Source organism: Petaurus breviceps, unplaced genomic scaffold (genome assembly GCF_028583685.1).
Source record: "Petaurus breviceps papuanus isolate PSGF00001 unplaced genomic scaffold, PetGlider_PUasm1.0 89893, whole genome shotgun sequence".
Lineage (NCBI taxonomy): Eukaryota > Metazoa > Chordata > Mammalia > Diprotodontia > Petauridae > Petaurus > Petaurus breviceps.
In genome coordinates, this window is record NW_027187139.1 from 192464 (window position 1) to 206888 (window position 14425).

Below are 14425 nucleotides of genomic sequence, written 5' to 3' on the forward strand. Positions count from 1 at the left end.
ATAACTGCCCTGCCAACTTCAATGTGACTGACTGGAAGAATTAAAGGAGATAATGGATAAGAAAGTGCCATGAAAAGCTAAAATGCTATACATATATAAGGCGTATTTCAAATGGCAACATAACAATCTCAGAGAGAGGGGTCCCTGTAATATATGAACAATGGAAGGGTTGTTACATTTCATCCCATGGCCAGAGCAGGAGAAACCCTACTTTTAGCTGATTGTTTCTGGAGACCTGAGGAAGAAAACATGGCCTTTTGTCTCAATGGCTTAGAAATAAAATTGACTTTCCTTCCAATGACTATGTATTTGTATTATCTCCTGTAAGGGAGCCTTGGGGATAAGTGAGGGTAGCTGAGGCAGGGGGCATGGCTGAAGTTTAGTGGGTAGAATTCCTCCTCTTCCTAAACTTGCTTTACAGTGGTTACTTTCTTTGAACACTCTTCTTCATGCCAAGTTTATGCTGAGGTCCAGCTTTGCCTTTCCATGGTTCCTACCTTGTTAGGGGTCTGATAGGTCATAGGCCTTCTGGAAAATCCTTCATTCATGACTTCTAGATTGCCTGGAGGGAAGTAAGACAAGGCCCTTGACCCTTTCTGTCTGCTTACCCAGGAGTGACTTTTCAAAAATCTTATGTAAGGCTGATGTGTCAACAAGTCTTATTTACTTTACTAAAGTGTTTAAGATCAATTCTCCTTCTGCAGGTTGACTATTTGGGCTTCCTTCTCCCCCTCACAGACTTTTCAAACATGAACTTTTACCAGAGACAGACTTCTCTAGGCTTTCCTGTCAGGGTTTTTGCAATTGTTGTTTAGGGAGAATATTTTAAATGTAGAGCAGGCTCTTTTTCTTTCCGCAAACTTCAGGAGATAGAAGAAATAGGTGAAAATCATGAACATCAGAGGCTTCTCAGTCCTATGCTCTGGGAAGGTCCTGAGAAATCCTCTAGTCATGGAGAATTGAAAGGGACCCCAGAGATTATCTTATCTGGTCCAGAGAATTACCTCTGAAACATCCGGCCCCCCTCAAAGTGATTATCCAGCCTTCATTTGAAGACCTCTAGGGAAAAGGCCTATGACCTCTTAAGGCAGCCTATATACACTTCTTCTGAATATCTTTGATTCCAATGAAGCTTTTCCTAATGAGCCTAAACTTGCTTTTATGTAACCTCTACCCATTGCTCCTAATTTTTGCCACCAGATCCACGTTAAACAAGTCTTACCTATTTTCCACATGATAGTCCTTCAAATACATGAAAATATTATTCTAATCACTCTTGTACAGCATGAACTTGAGCTCTTCCACCATCTTGGCTGCCTTTCTTTGAGGATTCTCCCGTTTATTAATATCCTTAAAAATGTCACCCAGAACCAAACAGAATACTCCAGATATGATTTAACTGGGGTAGAATTAAAGCATTCTCCCTCTAGGCACTACTTTTAATGCATCCTAAGATGACATTAGTTTTGGTGGTTGCTATGTCACACTTTTCAGCTTGTTGAGCTTGTGGCCCACTAAAATCCCCAGATCTTTTGAAAATGTTATTTAGCCATGCCTTCACTACCTTCTGTTTGTGAGGTTGGTGAAAACATATCTAGACTGTTGAGATAGTTTTGAATTTTGACCCTGTCATCTAGTGTCTTCGATAGTCTTTCCAATTTTGTGTCATGTGAAATATTGATAAAGTCATGGATGTCTCTATCAAAATCTGAATTAAAAATGTTCTTGTTGATCTTTCATTCTCAAAGAGGACCAATAACATCACAAAAGTGATGTCTTGACTTGCACGTGAATTGGATAATCAAAACAGACACAATTACAAAGCTTTGGGGAATTCCTCTAGAGAACTTCCTGTAATTTGCTGTAGACCCATTTATGTTGATTTTTTCCCCCTATGGAATGTAATAGCTCACATTTAAAAAGGGCTTCTTTCTTCAAAACAAAACTGTGGAGTAGGTGCTGCTAGTATTACCATTGCCATCACTTTATAGACCAAAAAACTGAGGCCCAGAGATGGGAAATGGCTCCAGTCTGGGATTTGAAATCATGCCTCCCAGTGTCAGATCTGGTGCCCTCTTTACTATTTCATGTTGTCTCTAGATAACGGAGTCAGGAATAAGACTGGGCAGCTAAGTGGTGCAATGGAGGTGATCTGTGCAGGGAGCCCAAAAGATCTGAGTTCAAATTCCACCTTAGGCACTTACCAGCTGTGTGACCCTGGGCAGATAGGTCACTTAACCTCTATTTGCTTCAGCTTCCTCACCTGTAAAATGAGGATTATAATAATACCTACCTTCCAGGGTATTGTGAGGATCAAATGAGATAATATCTATAAAACACTTAGTGCAGTGCCTGGCACATAATAGACATAATATAAATGTTATTGTTATAAGAACAAATACCCACCTTATCATATATTCAATTTAAATCTTATTGAAGAGTCTACTCCTGAGGGGGCCACAAGAAAATATAAGCCTTGTTCCTTGCCCCAAGGAATTTATAAGTAATTTGTGGAGAGTAAATATATATATATATATATACACACATATATATATGTATACATGTATGTGTATGTATATAAAGATAAGTAAAGATATGTATCAGTGATACATAAGAGCCATGGAGCTCAGAACTGGTCCCAGAGGACTACTATAGGAGGTGACCTTTTTTTCCCCCTGGATCTTAAAGGATAAGTTGAATTTTGGTTAGTGGATAGAAAAATGATTTAAGGAGCTGAGGACCAGTCCATACCAGGTTATCAATGTAGGGGACCATTGATAGAAAAGGTTTGACTGAACAGAAGAGGGAGTGATGGGAGATGCCCTTAGATGGCAGAATTGGGACCAGATTGTGGATGGCTGGGGGGGATTGAATATCATTTTGGGGAAAGTAGACTTTTGAGTGTGCTAATGGAATAACTAGGTCAGTGTTTTGGGGAAGTTTGGCTTGGTTGTGGTGTAAATGATGTCATTTGATGCTGAAGATTAGGGAGTTTAAATGTAGTTAAGACTGTGGCTTCTGAACTTTGTGTAACAGAGATCCCTCCACTAAAAATGATGTTTCTTTCTTTCCTCTCTCTTTCCCACCCCCCATCTCCATATGCTGGGTGAGGATGTACCTGTTTAGTGTCAGGAGCCTATACTAACTACCATCAGCTGTGACTGAGGGATGACAGAAAGCCAGCTCCATTTTAACCTCAGTTATGCATACTACGCAATCAAATAATCAGTGTCATTTGGAGTGAATTTTCTATGAGATCCTTTCTTTTATTGGCTTTGATCTGAATGTCATTTTCATTTTAAAAAGGATGTATTTTTATGGGAGTTGTAAGGAAAATATTCCATAATTTTGTGCATTATTTCACTCCTGTTCCAAAAAGTATACCCTGCAGTATGAAAAACTCTGAGTTAAGAGAATATTGCAGTAGTCCAGGCTTAGTGATAAAATTCTGAACTAGGAAAAGGAAGGGCTGGGTAGAGGATATATGTTGAAGGCAGGATTGATAGGATTCCTAATTATATGGATGGAATCATGGGAGAAGAAGAGTTAAAAATGAAATTTAATAGGAAAAAATGTCTGTTATTCCACTGAAGTCTTCCATTGATGCCTTAACATGGCTTGAAATCACTCTAGACTCATGAAGGTAGAGAATAAACTCTAGAAGGTGCTATTGAACTGGAATGCTTTGGGTAAGGCCCTATTGTGAATCTATCTCTGTCCTTCAAGGAATGGTCCAGCTAAATGTGAGTAAACTCATCATCAGAGGATTGACCATTGCCTGATGACTATTTTTTTTTTTGGCTGTAGTAGTTCATAAAAATCAACTATGAAAACGTAGAGGGTTAGAAATATGCACCAGTGGATGACACTCCTACTCTAATGAAATCACAACTCCTTGAAGTACTTCAGCCTTCAGGTTAAAAAGAAAAAAGTCAACTGAGCCCAGAAGTGCAATTTGTACAGTATCTACTTCATGGCTGAGCCTCCATGACTCTAGGGCCTGATAGATGAACTTCCACCTTACCTTGCTTAGAACCCGGCCCACACATCACTTCTTGCCATTTTTGGAACCATGTCCATGTCCCCCATCTTCTACTTGTCTTCCTGAATTAGAGTGTAAGTTCTTTGAGGACAGAGACAATCTTGCCTGCTTGTTTTTATGTTCTTAGCACAGTGCTTGACACAGAGTAAGAGCTTAATCAATTTTTTTTATTCAGTGTTCAGTTCAAATGTCACTTCCTTCATGAGGCCTTTTCTGATGCCCCTAGCTTTTAGGTATTCCCCACCCCCAAATTGTTTTGTATTTACTTTATATTTTATATATACTTGTATATGCATATGTGGTTTCTCTTGATGGAGTATAAACTTCTTGAGGGAAGGGGCTATTTCATTTTTGTCTTTGTATCCCTAGTGTCTAGCATAGAGCTCGGCACACAGTAGGTGCTTAGTAATGCTTTTTGATTGATCACATGAGCAATGCCATAAGTAAAGCCAGGAAAGTCTGCATATCCTTGGAAAGTATCCCCATTGACCCTTATCCTGAGCCCAAGCTCCATGTGAACCTATAAAAGCAATTGTTTTTTTAAAAATCTAAAGTTATCATGCAGAAAAGGCATTGGATTTGTTATATGTAATTCTAGGGGACAGAATTCTAGAGGTGGAAGCAATATTTTGGCTCATCTAAGAGTTGAAAGGCACTTGATTTAATCCAATATTTATCTGAAGCATAAATTCCTTCCACAATATTTCCAATAAGTTGCTATCTAGCTTCTGCTTGAAGACTTCTAATGATAGGGGACTGACTGCTCCCGAAGGTAGCTTATTTCATTTTGAGATGGCTGTATTTATTAGGAAGTTTTCCCTCAGATTCACCAATATCTCCATCTCTCCAGTGACTTTCATCTATTTGTTAGAACCTCCATAGTCATTCCTAGCAATATTGTAATTCTCAACTGGAGCTGAGTTACCTGAGTTAGCTTTTTTGAATGGGAGGCATCAAGACTTTTTTTACTTGGTTCCAGAGCAAAAGAAGTCTCAGTAAAGTGAATTCCCACATTTGGTCATATGATTATTGTGAATAGTACTGGAACTCCTTGATTTAGAATTGATATATTTCTCAGAAAGGTTTACCTCCAGTGTTCAGATCTGGCAAAATTTAGAACGTAGAAGGTAGGGTATTACTTTAATCTGCAAATGGTAGAACTGAGTCATCCTGGATTCTAATAATTTAAGGGAAAAATAACTATTAGAGATTGCCAAAAGTAGAATGGGCTACCTCAAGAGGTAGTGGGCTCCATTGCACTTGGAATCTTCAAGTAAAGACTAGATGACCATTTATCAGGTATGTTGTTGAAGGAATTCTTACTCAGGTACATATTAGATGAGATGGCCTCTGAAGTCTCTTTCACTTCTCAGATTCTGTTTGTATAAACCTGATTAGGGGCACAAGAGATGGCCAGAACAGAAGTAATGGGCAGGCCTTGTAGACAACTTTTTTCTCAAAAAGTTTCCCTTTCCATGACTTTCTCTTTTCTCTCTCTATTAGGCAGGAAAACAGAGGCTTCTTGGTTCTTTTTTATACTATGTATTTCTTGTTGTAAAGAGAATTGTTGTTCTATGCCTCTTGGATGGTTGCATGGCAGGCCCTACTAGGCTTAAGGCAGGTATGGACTGGTAATCCATTTTCATACTCTTTTTTGGTGAAAATTAATTTTTTCCCTATTTAGGATTGTTATGGATTCTCTTTGCACTATATAGGAGCCAGTTTTGGTTAGTTTTCATATTTGTATTTTTGTAGGTAGACCTGACTATGTCACTGTTCTACTCAAACAGCTCACCTTTACTTCTAGTATGAAATATAATTATAAATGCTTCTGTTTACATCTTCACACCCTGGCCCCATTTTACCTTTCCTGCCTAGTTTCACATTATTTCTGTCCCTACACTTTACAGTCCAGATAAATTGGTCTTCTTACCATTCTTTATATTTAATATTCCATTTCTCACACTTATGATTTTGCATTGGCTGTCCCCCTACCTAGAATGCCTTCTTTCTTTACTTCTGCCTCTTGGAATCTTTCCTTTCCATCAAAAGCCAACTCAAGCACCACTTTCTTCTTGACATCTTTCTTGGTCGTCCCAGCTTCTTAGTGCTTTTCAACCCTCTAAGGACAGGATACAAAGATCTTGCATGAGTTTCATATGTGTTTTGTATGTGTATATGCATATGCATGTTTATTGTACATATATACATATGTGTGAATATATGTGTATACGTGTGTGTATAACTGTTTTTCCCTCCTAGCATGCAAGCTCCTTGAGAACAGGGATTGCCTCACATTTGTCTCTGTACCCCCAAGCACTTATCATAGTGCCTCACAAACAAGAAGGTCTTAATACATTTTTATTGCTTGTTGGGCTAACTGATTGGGTTTCTCCTGATAATTCATGTAGTTTCTAGTTGCTATTGCCAAAGATCCTAAGAGCTCTGATTCCTAGCAAAGTTGGGGTATTTGCAGTCTTGTTAAGACATTGGTTCTAGTTCTGAATTTTGGGGTCAATTAAGACAAGTCTGCCCTTCCACTCATGACAATTCTTCAAATTATAGTTTTATTTTCTAAACACTTTCTAACTCCTAACTGACTGGATGTGGTTCCATCATAAACAAATTGAGAGAAAACAAAATAATTTAAAATCAGACCCAATGATCTATGTAGAGAAAATACCCACATCTGTGTGGAGGATAGGATGGCAAATTAGTTAAATATTCTTGTTCTTGGAATCAAAGAACCTGTATTCAAATCTCAACTGTGTCACTTCCATAGCTTTGTAACATTGGACAAGTCAATCAGATGCTATGATTTTTAAAAATGTGTCTTTATGTTCCCAGGTTTAGCAGTGTCTGACGTATAGTAGGTGCTTCATAAATCCTTGTTAAATGAAAGTTGACTGATTATCTAGGCTCTGATTCCTCATTTGTAACATGAAGATTTAGGGGGAAACTGGCCTCTTGTCGCCCTTATAGTTCTAAAATCAATGATTCTGCGATTTCATCTAGAATATCCTTGACAGCCTCTGTTAAGGACCTCATGTTAAGGGCCATTGGGAAACTAGAAGTGAATTGGAATTCCAAAGGAAGACAGCAATGGATGCTGTCACTATACTCTAGGTTTCAATAGCCTCTGATATAGATCCCAGTAGAATTTTGGGTCCTTGAGGGCAGGTACTATTCCCTTGACCTAGCACAGTGCAATTATATAGTAATGTCTTAATAAATGGAAAATGACTAAAATGAGCTGATAGTACCAAGGGAGGTAGGAGGAAGCCACCATCCTCAGTAGAAAGCTCTGGAAACTGAAGTGACAAAATTTTTTTGTCTCCTGACACTGTGGCTTAGTGTCTTAGTGTCCTGGGGCAGCAAGAGGAAGAGCTAGGAGGGCTGCCTGAGAAGAAAACCCAGGCTCTTTGAATCTGCCATCAGGGAAAGCACCTCGGTCACTTCTGTTTTTGGTGGTTAGGAGGAAGACTAAGTTTTCTCAACTGGACCTAGTGCAGGAAAAATGACTCATATTGCCTTAAGACTCAGGGCTGATTTCTCTGACATACAAAAAAAGCATCCCAAAAGCTCTACCCTTCCTCCCAAGAGGACAGTGCATGGAATGTGATTTCCCTCTTCCATCACTGATGGTTGCCACCTTACCTGGAGAAATTTGAGTCAGGAAGATGAAGAAGACCATCATGAAGCAGAAGATTCTCATGGTTCAGCTGTTAACAGAGAGGAGATTGTAGAACAAGAAGACCTGGATTATCTAGCTTCTCTAGGAAGCAGATTACTACTCTATTTTCTAAACTATCTCTTGCAGGTCCCTGAGACAACTTTGGTCAAGGAAGTTAAGCGAAGTTAAATAGATTCCCATGCTTCATTAAGTAGTGAGTGGGCTAATCATTAGAGATGACCTGAAAAGGAATGTGAAGACAGTAAGTCCGGGAGAGTACCTGCTCACACCAATCCTTTTTCTGGAATTCCCTCCCCCTCCTTTCTACCTATCCAATGCTATCTAGTCTTCAAAATCTAACTCCAGTCCCTCCTTGGAATGAAGTCATATCTCCCCAGGACAGCTTGAAGTGATTTTTTTCTTCTTTTATCTGCTCTGTCTGTAAGGCTGCTCATACCACTGGATCACTGGGAAGGTGACTTATTTCCTCTATTATTGTAAACACTTTGAGTATGGGGACCTTGTCTTTGTGGTCCCGGCATCAAGCACAGTCCCTTCTTATGGAAGCTATTTCATGAATATAGATCTTTCCCTATATGATGTTTGGCACGTCTTTTCTTCTTCTTATAACACAGTCTCCTCATTCATAAAATGATGAGTTGGATTAGATGGTTTCCAGTTCTAACATCTATGATTTAATTCTAAATATAGGTTACAATTTTTCTTTCTAATACTTGACTTATAGAAAAATTTAGTGTTCCATTACTTGCATCTGATGTCAGAGAAATAGTTTGTCTCTCCAGGCCTCCCAAAAGCTTCAGCAGCAGTTTTTCCAAGGCTTCACATATACTAGAGGAGCCAGGGCACACCTTCTTGCCGCTGGTGATAGCACGTAAGGGAGGCACATTCTGTCTGTTTTGTTGTCTGGATCTCTTAGAGAAGAGGACTTAAATGCTGAACCCTGTAAAGCCAAGCACGAGCAGCTTTCCAGAGGACTGCTGTTGTGAACAGCCTTTAAGATTCTGATCACAATGTATAATGAACTCTCTATTGATTCAATAACAAATCAGAGCAAAACATTCACAGAAAATCAAAATACAGCATTCACAATGACATCACTAAAATGGCCACATAGTTTTCACCAAAGTGGTCAATGTATCAGCAATGCAGTATTCACAATGCCTATGGTAACTATAAATATGCTGATATGGTTATTAATCACAAATGTAACAGGCTCTCTACATGGGGGACATAGCTACAACATTTATTCAAATACCAGAAAACCGAGTCCCCAAACCAGAAAGTCAAAGTCATCACAGTAGCCATAGAGTTGGTACATGTAGTTAATGCAGTAAATACCCACATTCTCGAGCCTTCAAAACAGAACAGACTACCTCAGGCAAAGAACCTCCTCTACTCACTCATGATAACTGCTCAGCCTTCAGCTCACTTCAAGCAGCTCCGGGCCCCTGCAGTTCCTGTCCCCAGCAGTCCTCAGAAGGAGTCCTTACCAAAAATTCTGGCTGGCTCAAAAAAAAGGAGTTTGCACTGGCTCCAGCCAGGCTCCTACCAGGTTCAAGCTTCTTCCTGCCCCATACCTTCCTGCTACATCAGCAAGTTCAAGGGGCATGGAAGATCTTCAAATTCCATTACCATGATAGTACAATCATTTAGTCAATCACAAAATCCTTAATTTAACCACAAAGTACAAAAGACAAAGTTCTTCACTCTTAAGTCCCAGTAAATCATAATCTTCTCAGTCAGTACACAGTATCCAAGTAAAGTCTTCTTTCAGTTTGACTTGAAGCTGGCCCTCAGCTTCCATGGTTCCTCTTCCATGGTCCCAGCTCCAACTGTCACCTGGGTTCAAAGGCAGGCAGTTCCCAGTTCCTTGTCCAGCTCCTTGTACAGTTTTTCATCCAGGTCCCATTCCATATTGAAGCTCACAGTGTACAGTCCACCTCAAGTCCTTCAGAGTTCCTGTTTCTGGAAAGACAAAGCTTGACAGAGCCACAATAATAATCATGCACATTACTGGCACCATCATCAATTTACTATCTGCCTATGAAATCAACTCAGACCCACCAACAAAGTCTGAGAACTCAACACAAATCATCAACATAGAAATCAACACAGATTCACAAACAAGGTCCAAGAGGTCAACACAAATCATCAGTAAAGTCCCAGGACCTCCAAAACCCTCCTCCAGGACTTCTGTAAACATATAACCAGAAAATTCTCTTTCAGGGCTTTCAGTAAGGTAACCAGGCTTCTGTAGAAAGTATCACAAACAAACATCAACAAAGACAGAGCAGACAGAGTGACAGGATACCAAAAGTTTTCTCCTTCTTGACTCTGCCACCACGAGTCCTCTTTTCAGTTCTCCCATCTCAAACCCTGGGGTCTCCTTATATATGGTCATAAGCTTCTCCCCAGGAGTTCATAAGTTCTAGGGTTCACAAGTTGTGGGGTTCACATGTTCTGTTTCTTAACAGACTTGATACAAGGCTCAAAAGAAACTTGAACTGGGACAAGGTGTTAATTCAATAGCTGAAACAAGGTGTGAACTACTTCTGTGCTTGCCATTACAAACCCATGATCTCTTACCATTCTTTCTACATTCCTAAGGCAGTAGGAAGCCACAAGAACTTGTTGGTGGTGATCACTTGAGAGAGAAAGATAGCTTCATTTTGCTTGATGCATCATCCATTTGTCTAGCACTAGTTTCTCTCCTGAGCCTCAGTTCTACACCATCATTTGTCTACTGAACATTTCTAAAGGAATTTCTTGATGATATCTCTAACTCAATATGTCCAACACTCATCTCATTATCTTTCCCCCAAATCTCTGCCTCTTTCAAATTTCTCTGTTTCTGTCAAAGGAACTATCATCCTGCTGGTCTCCCAGGTTTGTAATCTTGACATTATCCCAGACTCTTTCCTTTCTCTCACCCCTCATACTCAATCATTTGCCAACTTTTGTGTTTTTACTTTCACAACGTGTCTTTCATCTTCCACCTTCTATCATTACATTCTTACAATCCTTTCTATTCACATAGTTATCACCTTATTTCAGGTCCTCACTTACCTCTTGCCTAGATAGTTGCAGCAGCTCCCATTTTATTTCTGTTTCAACTCTCTCAGAATTTCAGTTCATCCTAAACACAGATTCCAAAATGATTTTTTGTTAGCATAGATCTGACCATATGAATATTTGACTCAACCTACTCCTTTTGGCCTCAAGGACAGGGATGAGGAACCTGTGACCTCGAGCTCACATGTGGTTCTCTAGGTCCTTAAGTGTGGCCTTTTGACTTCACAGTTTGGATTCAGTCAAAGGGCCACACTTGAGGATACCACATGTGGCTTCAAGACTGCAGGTTTCCCATCCCTGCTCTAGGATAACATATAAAATCCTTTGTTTGACTCCCCCATCCCACTTTTTCCCAATTGACAAATATTTATTTTCTCTTCCTCCAACCTCTTCCTATGAAAAAATAAAAGAAAAATTTCATAGCAATTATGCACAAAATGTATGTTTAATTTTGCATATTTATTCTATCTCCTCTCTTTAAAGAAAGGGATGGCATTCTTTATCCATGGCCTTTTGGAATCATGGTTGATTATTACATTGATCAAAACTTTTAAGTCTTCCAAATTTTTACAAAGTTGTTTTCATTGTGTAAATTGTTCAGTTGCCCTTACTTTACTCTGTATCAGTTCATAATTATCTCCCCAGGTTTCTCTGAAACTATCCCCTTCATAATTTCTTCCAACAGAAGAAATGTATTCAATTACGTTCATGGTCCATAATTTGTTCAGTCTTTCCCCAATTGATGGGAAAATTTCTGTTTTTTTTGTAACCACAAGAAGAGCAACTATAACTATTTTTGTATTTATAGGTGTTAGGGCCGTGAGTGTGAGAGACACTGAGGCAGTCACAAGATGTCAGAGGGAGTGCACATGACCTCTGAGGAGCAGGGGCTTGGAGATATGGAGGCCAACTCTGCCGGGCCGTAAAGGCTGACATGGCATTGAGCGCAGGGTCGTGGGGGCCGACTCTGCTGGGTTGAGAAAGGCCGATGTGGCACTGAGTGTGCCCCATGGACACGGACTCCTCTTGGCACATACTCCTTTGCCCTGCACTTGGGAGAGTGCACGATTAGCTCCCACATGACAGGTGACAAGGGGGAAGCCGGAGGGGGTGCACATGGCTTCCTGAGGGATGTTTTTGGGACAGATTTGCCTGGGGGTTAACCAACCAGGGACAAGGGAGTTTTGGGCGCAGTGACGCGAGAGTGATACTCTGCATGGTAGTGCGTAAAGGACTTCCAGGAAGGACGTCGCTCCTTGGTCTTATATAGCGTACTTGGGAAAGAACATGATTGGCCTCGCAAGGTGTGCCCTGCAAGGCTTATAAATTGGGGAGATAGAGGAAGTGAGTTAGTTCCTACTTAGTTCCTGCTTAGTTCAGTTAGTTCCAGTTCTGCCTGGAAGTGAGTTAGTTCCTGTGCCTGTTCCTGAGCTTGCTTGTGGTGCCATTAAGCTATAAAGGAATAAACAGCTTCTCATCATACTTTCCGTGTCCTGGGTGTTCTGTGGGGGCAAGTTCTTCTTGGAGACAAGAAGCCGGAGACCCGAAGACCTTGTATAAGGTAAGATAAGGCTGGACTTGGGACCGGGACCCCAACATATAGGGCCCTTTCCTTATTCTTTAATCTCATTTGTAGTATAGATCCAATACTGGTATTGATGGTTCAAAATTATACAAAGTTTACTAAATTTGGAGGCAAATTCCTTTTCAGAATGAGTTGAACAATTTACAATCCACAAGTAGTGCATCAACATCTCTTTCAACATTTCTTTAAAAAATTTTTAAATTTATTTATTTATTCTTTAGTTTTAAACATTCATTTCCACAAGATTTTGAGTTACAAATTTTTCTCCCTGCCCCCACCCCAAAATAGCAAGCATACTGAATACCCCTTCTCCCAATCTGTTATGTCCTCCCCCATTCCACTCTTACTTTCTTGTAGGGCAAGATGGATCTCTATACGCCATTGCCTGTATATCTTATTTCCCGGTTGTGTGTAAAAAGACATTTTTACCATTTTTTCAAAAACTTTGATTTCTAAATTCTTTCCCTCCTTCCCTCCTCACCCACCCCCACTGGGAAGACAAGCAATTCAATATAGGTTGTACATGTGTAGTTATGCAAAGCATTTTCATAGTAGTAATATTGTAGAAGACTGACTATATTTCCCTCCATCCTATCCTGCTCCCCATTTATTCTGTTTTCTCCTTTGGCTCTGTCCCTTTTCAAAAATGTTTGCTTCTAAGTACCCTCTCCTCCAATCCACCCTCTCTTCTATCATCTCCCCTCTTATCCCCTTTCCCCCTATTTTCCTGTAGGGTAGGATACCAAATTGAGTGTGTATGTTATTCCCTCCTTAAGCCAAATCCAATGAAAGTAAGGTTGACTCATTCCCTTTCACCACCCTGTTCTTCCCCTCCATTGTAACAGTTTTCTCTATATGAGATAATTTACCCTATTCTATCTCTCTTTTTCTCCTTCTCCCAATATATTCCTCTCTCACCTCTTAATTTTATTTTTTATATATCATCCCTTCATATGCAACTCATCCTGTGCCCTCTGTCTGTGTATACATGTACACACACATATACATACATACACCCTCCTCTACATATATGTATACTTGAAAGTCCTCTATTTCATTAAATATCCATATTTTCCCCTGAAGTATTACACTCAGTTTCACTGGGTAGGTGATTCTTGGTTTTAATCCTATCTCCTTTTACCTCTTGAATATCATATTCCAAGCCCTTCCATCCCTTAGTGTAGAAGCTGCTAGATCTTGTGTTATCCTGATTGTGTTTCCATAATAGTCAAATTGTTTCTTCTTTACAGCTTGTAATTTTTTCTCCTATATCTGGGAACTTTGGAATTTGGTTATAATATTCCTAGGAGTTTTCTTTTTGGGATCTTTTTCAAGAGGTGATTAGTGAATTCTTTCCATTTCTATTTTACCCTCTTGTTCTAGAATTTCAGGGCAATTTTTCTTGATAATTTCTTGAAAGATGATGTCTAGGCTCTTTTTTTTACCATGGCTTTCAGGTAGCCCAATAATTTTAAAATTATCTCTCCTGGATCTATTTTCCAGGTCAATGGCTTTTCCAATGATATATTTCACATTGCCTTCTATTTTTTCATTTGTTTGAATACATTTAATAGTACCTTTATTTCTCATAAAGTCACTAGCTTCCATTTGTTCCAATCTAATTTTGAAGGAATTATTCTCTTCAGTGAGTTTTTGAAATTCCTTTTTCATTTGACCAATTATGCTTTTTAAGGCATTCTTCTCCTCATTGGCTTTTTGGCCCTCTTTACCATTTGAGTTAGTCTACTTTTTAAGATGTTATTTTCCTCAGTAATTTTTGGGTCTCCTTTAGCAGGCTGTTGAATCACTTTTCATGATTTGCTTGCATCATTCTCATTTCTCTTCTCAGTTTTTCCTTTACTTCTCTTACTTGGTTTTCAAAATCCTTCTTGCATTCCTCCATGTCTTGTGATCAATTCATATTTTTCTTGGAGGCTTTTGATGCAGGAGTTTTGACTTTGTTGTCTTCTGGTTCTATGTTTTGATAGTCTTTGTCATCAAAAAATGATTCTATAGTTTGATTATTCTTCCT